The 6,703-nt window shown below is 49.2% G+C and overlaps 1 long non-coding RNA gene across 1 annotated transcript; it reads right to left on the bottom strand.

The window, feature by feature from the left end:
* Window positions 1–2,640: 2,640 nt before the first annotated feature.
* LOC108390301 (uncharacterized) lies at window positions 2,641–4,551 on the bottom strand. The gene is made up of 2 exons (XR_012123983.1): window positions 4,264–4,551; window positions 2,641–2,927 (listed from the first exon to the last, which is right to left on the bottom strand). It is a non-coding gene; the product is annotated as an uncharacterized lncRNA (long non-coding RNA).
* Between the last annotated feature and the right edge of the window lie 2,152 nt (window positions 4,552–6,703).

Below are 6,703 nucleotides of genomic sequence, written 5' to 3' on the forward strand. Positions count from 1 at the left end.
TTAAGCGTCCAATAATCCAAGAAAGTAGGCATTACACCTCCATGGGGAAAAGGAGATTCCAGAGGATAGGAAACTCCCCCAGTTCCCTGAGGTCAGGAAGCAGCAGAGGCAGTTTACAGACGCACACTGTCTCATTCCAAAGCCCTCTGCCTTTTACAAACAGAAATGATAGATGGAAAAGTGATGGCTCAAGATTGAGAATCCAGCAGGAAAACTGGAAGTTCTTCTCTATGGCTGACAATTGCCATACCTCCAATCCTTACAGCAGTCAGCAAGGCATTATTTTATTTTGTCATCTGTTGTCATTCTTACTATTCTTAAGAGGCGATTTTTTTTTTTGCTTAATTTTAATTTAAGTGATTAAATTCATCATTACAATAAAATCATTTAAATTAGATTTAGATTGCTTGAAATTAAACTGTATTTGCTTAAAATTAAACTGCCAGTAAGTGACAGGGACAAAGGAAGGCTGTGGGCCCCGTGATCTATCCCCTGACCCTGCTAACTGATGCTGCATTTGAGAACATTGATTTTCCATGTGCAACTTCTGACTTCTTGGCAATTCTTAGAAAAACGTCTGTATTTGTAATGAAGACTACATTTACTCAAGAGCGGTAAGGGGAAATAATTTCATTTTCCAGCATGAGCTGCAAGAAAAGGGCAAAATCACCATCTATGGGTATTCACCCAAAGAGGGAAGGGAAGGAAATGAGAGGGAAGAGGACGCCTCTAGCCCGAATGAGCTAAATGGTGGACTTCTGTTGTCTGCAACAAGACTTCGAGGCAACTGATCCCGCACAGCTGCCTGTCACTGTCACCCATGGGTGCCTGTTCCTGCAGTGCCGCCGGCCAGCCCTCCCTTTCTCGGCTCACTCCTGCTTGTGTGAGAACCTTGCTTCCCAAGGGGCACCTGGAGGGCGTGGGCCTGGCTCTCGCCTTCCTTGGGGCCCCCTCTGAGCCTGTACGAAGCACAAACCTGTTTACAGTCTGGAACCCGACAAAGAGCTATTGGGTTTACTTGTTCTTGTGGGAGGAGAGAGGAGAAGCGCATGACAGAGAACGCAGCTACTTAACAGCAAAGCCTGGTTCCAGGACCAAGAAAATGACTGCAAAGAGCACATGCTGCAGGTTGCGTTCCCTGCCTCGCACTGCGAAGGAGCTTGCTGTCCCCTGCGAGGAGGTGCCTGAGAGGCAGGAAACATGCTGCTGTGCTCTGGTGGCTGAGAATCAAGCTCCACAGGCATTCCCTTTCCTTTCAATGAACAAAAATATCTGTTTCCGCTATTTCCCCATCTCCCTGGCCTGCCGGAGCACTGTGGGGACGCAATGTTTGCACTTGAGCCATAGAAGGAACCAATCCAGGTGCCTGTGGCATTGCTCGAGAACCAGCATGGCCCTGCATGAGTAGAAACAATGGGAGTAACAGCAACTAGTGTTCTGCCACAGAAATAACTGGGCTGCTTTTCTTCCTGGGTTTTAAGCAGGATCAGACTAATGGAGCATCTGCTAATCAATGAAGAGAACTTTCAAAAAGAGCTGGGATCACAGCAGGATGCCCCCATCAGCAAACTCTTGTAGAGTCTATGATCTGCTGCACTTGTAACCTCCATGCAACCCTGAATTATTTCTAAATGTGCCTCTGCCTGTGAAAGGACATGAATGGGCCTTTCTTCATAATGGGGGATTTAAGGGTCTTTCAACAATCCCTGTTGCTTTGGGATTTTAGAATATTGGATATTTCTCCACATCAAGCCACCCCCAAATAATTCACTATTACATTAGTTATTGAACGGGAACTGTCTTCTTGTTCCCTATTTCCCCCAACCACTGCCCCCCAACCAACCTCCCTACCAAATCAAGCAAGAAAATACATATGTTGATGGAGCTATGACACTGAAGGGCCAGCATGGTCAGTGGTGAGCCATGTGCAAGCTGTTGGCACCAACTCAGATCCCAAGAGCCAAAAGTCCCAACGGGCCTTGAATGTGTTGCCCCTGGTTACTTCTATGTGCTTGTCTGGGACCTCTTTGCTGGACACCTGATTCCTCAGCTCAAGGTCCCAGAGCTGATGGGCCTTGTGAAAGGCCATATAGGCGTGGCCTGCTGACTCATTTAAAATTGAAGACCTGGGATGCACTGTTGAATTTGTACTCTGGTGAGAGGCTGCAGGCAAAGCTCAAAAGGGGTTTCCTTCCACTGATAAAGTTCTAATTCCTCTTCCTGAAAGGAAACGTGAAACTATCCCTTGCTGATTTCATGGCTCACAACCAAATACCAGATGAGCAAAGATGGAGAGAACTTGTGGATATGCCAAACTTCCCTCAGAGGCCAGGTGGACCTCAAATCCACCCTGCCAGTCGGCAGGCACTATGGATGGAACTCTAGCCCATCCCATGGGACCAGGCAGCAAAGGTGACCACACCATCAGCCAAACAGAAGTGCACGCCGGCTTCCTGTCATCGCATTCCCCTGTGCCACACATTTGGATCGCCTGCAGTGGGCCAGGGGGTGATGGGGGTAAGTCTTCTGTGAGTCAGTTCCTGTGTTCTCTTAGACTAGAATCAGGATACTCATCTTGTTACTTAGTCTTCAGGGTCATCTATTTCTTTGCAACATTCCCTCCAAAAAAGAGTTTCAAAAGAAAATGTTACCCATTTATTTATATATTTTTACTTTTTATTGCATGCAGAGAGATTTGGAAGAGGCTTAATAACGATGATAGAGAATCCCGACTTCCAAAAGGAAGTTGTTCCATCACAGGTGAATGTCAGGTGAGTTGATGCCAGACAACAAGCAGGACTCGCAGAGGGTGACCTTTGCACTGTGGGGAGTGTCATCACCCCAACAACCGCACTTGGAGTACTCCTAAGCTCAAGGCCTCAATGACATCGACACAATTCAGGCCTCCCCAGCTCCTAGGCTCCACTCTAAGAGATAACAATGTACTAAGTTAATGATTAGAATATTCTAAGTACCAAAAAAGAGATACAGGCAAATGAAATAACATTCAGGAAGTGATAATATGTAACCTGGTGAGTTTGGAGATGTTTATAAAACTTATTACAAGTGTGATGTATGACTGGCTCTGAGTCTTCCTAGACTGAAATGCACACAGAACAGGAAGGTTCTGGCAAAGCATAGCCTTGCCTTCAAACGTACTTCTCAGGCCCTACCTCCTTAGTTGAAAAGATGGCAATATCACATCTCCCTAAAATTACATTGGAACAACCTACCCCCTTATCTAGACCCCTACTTTGCAAAAATAAGATGAAATAAAAATCTGATTAATAAAAACCACTCTCTGAGCCTCAGAAATGGGGACATTGAAGGATGTAGTCACAGAAAATGACTCTGCTTCTCCAGAAGTTTCCCAAAAGTTGTCTGCAGCCATTTTTCTGACATGGCTTAATAAAGAACCCAAGACCTTGTTCCCAGACCCTAGGCAAACCTCAGTCTCAGCTCCACCATCAATTAAGGGTGACCTCAGAGGTCCATTCCAGCTCAGCCTTTTGCAGCAAAGGAATATTTATGTCTCCTTTCCTCTGAGTTACAATCTGAAGGGCCCTGCAGGCCTAAGATTCCACAGAGCTTAGAGATGACTGCTGCTAAATCCCAAACTACTACTGGGAACCAAATGGAAAGAGGTGCATGGGGAAAATAGTTCTCACTCATGAAAAAATAACAACAGAGTCGGGGGAAGCATCACTTAGCTTTGACATGAAAGAAGAGAAAGTTCAGCAGAGTAGGGGTGGGGGCTGGGGGCATTTTTTCAGAACTTGTTTGCCCATCCCTAGTTGCAACACCCATTTGCTTCTCCCTAAAAGCATTGCGACACTCCACCCCTGAAACTGACCTAATTTGTACCTAAGAAAGTGCCTCTTGTGCCAGCGGTGGCCCTGGCTCAGTGAGAAGGGGTCTAACTCTATTCTACCTGGTCACAAACACGGGCACTGCCCTACAGAAACCACAGGAGCCCCGGAAGACACTGGGCTTGCCGTCCCAGCCAGCTCGCCGTCCCAGTGACTTGCATCCCTTTGGCTCCTCTGCTGCCAGTAGGTGCCTGTCCAGCCAGCCCTGCTGCCCATCACAGGAGCCTGAATGAAGCCTCCTTGCCCCCTGCCAGGGCACCTGCCTAGGATGGAGACACATGCAGACTCCGCCAGGGATGGAGATGAAGCTGGGTGCCCAGGCTTGAGCTCCAGCCTCCCCTTTTCTCAGGCCCCATGTGGCCCCCAGTTCTGGCTTCTGCTGCCTCCCACTTACCTGGGTCCTTGTTCCTCTCCCGGGGGTGCCCCACCACACAGTGGCTGAAGGGCACAGCAGCCTCACCCTCTGTGGACGTGCCATCCCAGGCTCCTGTCCTCTGGGACGCACCCAGGCCTCCCACACCTCCCAACCAGCAGTGACCTGCTTTCCCACCCACCCCAGGCTCCCAAGTGCAAACCTGGCTGTGGTCACCTCCAGTGGCTCTCTCTGTCCCAGACCACCCTCTGCCCCTGCCCCACCCAGTCTCACTACTTCCCAGGCTGGTCCACTGCTCCACCCCATGCACCCCCCTGGTTACACTTAACCCAAGACTCCAGGGTCAGCTTTGGCACAGGCCTGGCAAAACCCCGGGGAGCCTCCACTCCCACAAGGAGGATTTGCCCCAACTGATTTCCAACACTGGTGCCCAAGGGACAGGGTCCCATGCCCTGCCCTCCTCATCCCTCAGTGGCCTCCTGCCCGGAGACACCAGCCCAAAACATCCCCTCCTTACAAGGAGACTGTGGTATTTCCAGTGTAGAATGTGATAAGGCCTTCTAAACAGCTGAGTCACCACACAATGATTTCATCACTCCCCACACAAATGGTACCAAGCTGGGCAGAGCCTAGTTGGACTGAAGCCCACTGCCAGTCTCAAGGGTCAGGATCAGTGAAGCATTCTCATTGCCACAACAATTCCCCTCTTTGCCTGGAAACCCCCCTAGACCCACTCTTCCACCTGCCTCCCTGGGAGGGCTGCACAGACACTTAAAGTGGCCAGCCCCAGAAGAACAAAGAGCAGAGTTCATATTTCTTTGCCTTTCTTCCACCAAGACCAAACGCAATGTCTAGCAGGCAGCTGGGGCTCTTTGCAGGGCTTGCTGACCTTCTAAGGCAAGAGTTGGGGAAATACAGGCTCCCATTGCTAATCCTCTGCCTGATGTCTCTCAGCGTGAGATCTTTGTCCACCCACATCAGAATCTCCTAGTCCCTGGCTAAAATGCAGGTTCTTCAGCCCCACCGGAGCCCTGCCAGCTCGGAGGTCCTGGGATGGGGTGGGTCCTGGGACTCTGCATCCTTACACAACCTTCCCCACAAGTCTTCACATTGGAGTCACTGAGCCACTAATTCAGCAACATGTAAACTTCCCAGGGCCCTTTACAGGTAAGAGGGAGGACTACAATTAGAGGAAGACTGTGAGCACAGGGGGTGTAAGTCCTTAGCAACTACGGACATCTGTGTACATCCACAGCCCCTCCTACGGACAAGAGGTCACCTCGCCCAGCCCGGCCTAAACTGAAGCCTCTCTGATGGCCTGTCCAGGTTTTGTAAGTTGGTCTCACAGAAACAAAAAGCAAAGCCTCTCTCATCACACTGCCAGTTGTTATTTACCCAAGGCCCCAGCAAGGGCACTGTGGAGGCCCTGGTCTTGCTCAGGTGAGACTGAGACAAGCTTCCCAGGGGTGTGGAGAGTGCAGTGTGCTGGGCCGGAGGGCTCCAGGCTTCTCTGTCAGGCCTTCGGATATGAAATAGCTCATTCCACGCCAACACTCTATCAATGGTCATGTTTTCTGTGGGACAGTCCATTTAATCCACTTTTTTTAAATCAAAAGATGGTTGACTAGACCATTCAGTAAAATCCGTCCAAGTGCTAAAGCACACAGACTCAGCCTAGGATAGTTGCTTTGTAACAAGGCACAGGATCAAAGAAAGGGATGGAGGCTGAACACAGCAGATGCTGCTTCTTGTCACTGAAAGCCGGCATCATATATCCACCTGCGAGAGAGCCGAGCCTGCCCGGGAAGTGGCATGTGATGACAAACGAGAAGAACAACTACAAGGACACAACATGTATCCAAAAGGGAAAACCGGTTTGCAGTGTCTCTCTGTCCAGTGGGCAAAACATATGACCAGGTGAAAATGGAGATGAATTCAAGCCTCAGGATCTAATTCTTTCATGTCAGCATTGTAGTAGAGCGCATGTATTTCTCTCTTCTGTAACCAGCTCTTCTGTGGCACAGATTTCTGAGTCTTCGTCCCTGGCCTGGTAGTCAACCAGCACAAATACCCTCAGATAGAAATCTTCCATACTTCTGAAATCATTAAAAAGGCTGAATTGTGGGAAGACTTGGCTTAGGGGTCCAGGAAGGTGCCAGAAGATGATGGTGCATGTGTGTGTGTGTTCTTTTAAAAGATAGGTGCTATTTTAGACTCTCTCCCATAGAAATACAACAAAAGAGTCCAAAGCTCACAGCCACCCTGTGCCCATCTGTCGACAGGCTATTCAATTAACTTATTGTTACCAGTGAAACAGCAGCTCAGTGTGTCTGGAGAAAGAGGAAGTCCCAGGCGCTAAAGTGACAGCCATTAAGCTGTTGGCAAAGCCAAGAAAGCAAGTCGTTCCATCCGCAGCATCTCATCCTCTGGCTGCCTGCTTTCCTTCCTTCTCTTCCCACTG

The sequence above is a fragment of the Manis javanica genome, chromosome 2, assembly GCF_040802235.1.
Source record: "Manis javanica isolate MJ-LG chromosome 2, MJ_LKY, whole genome shotgun sequence".
NCBI lineage: Eukaryota > Metazoa > Chordata > Mammalia > Pholidota > Manidae > Manis > Manis javanica.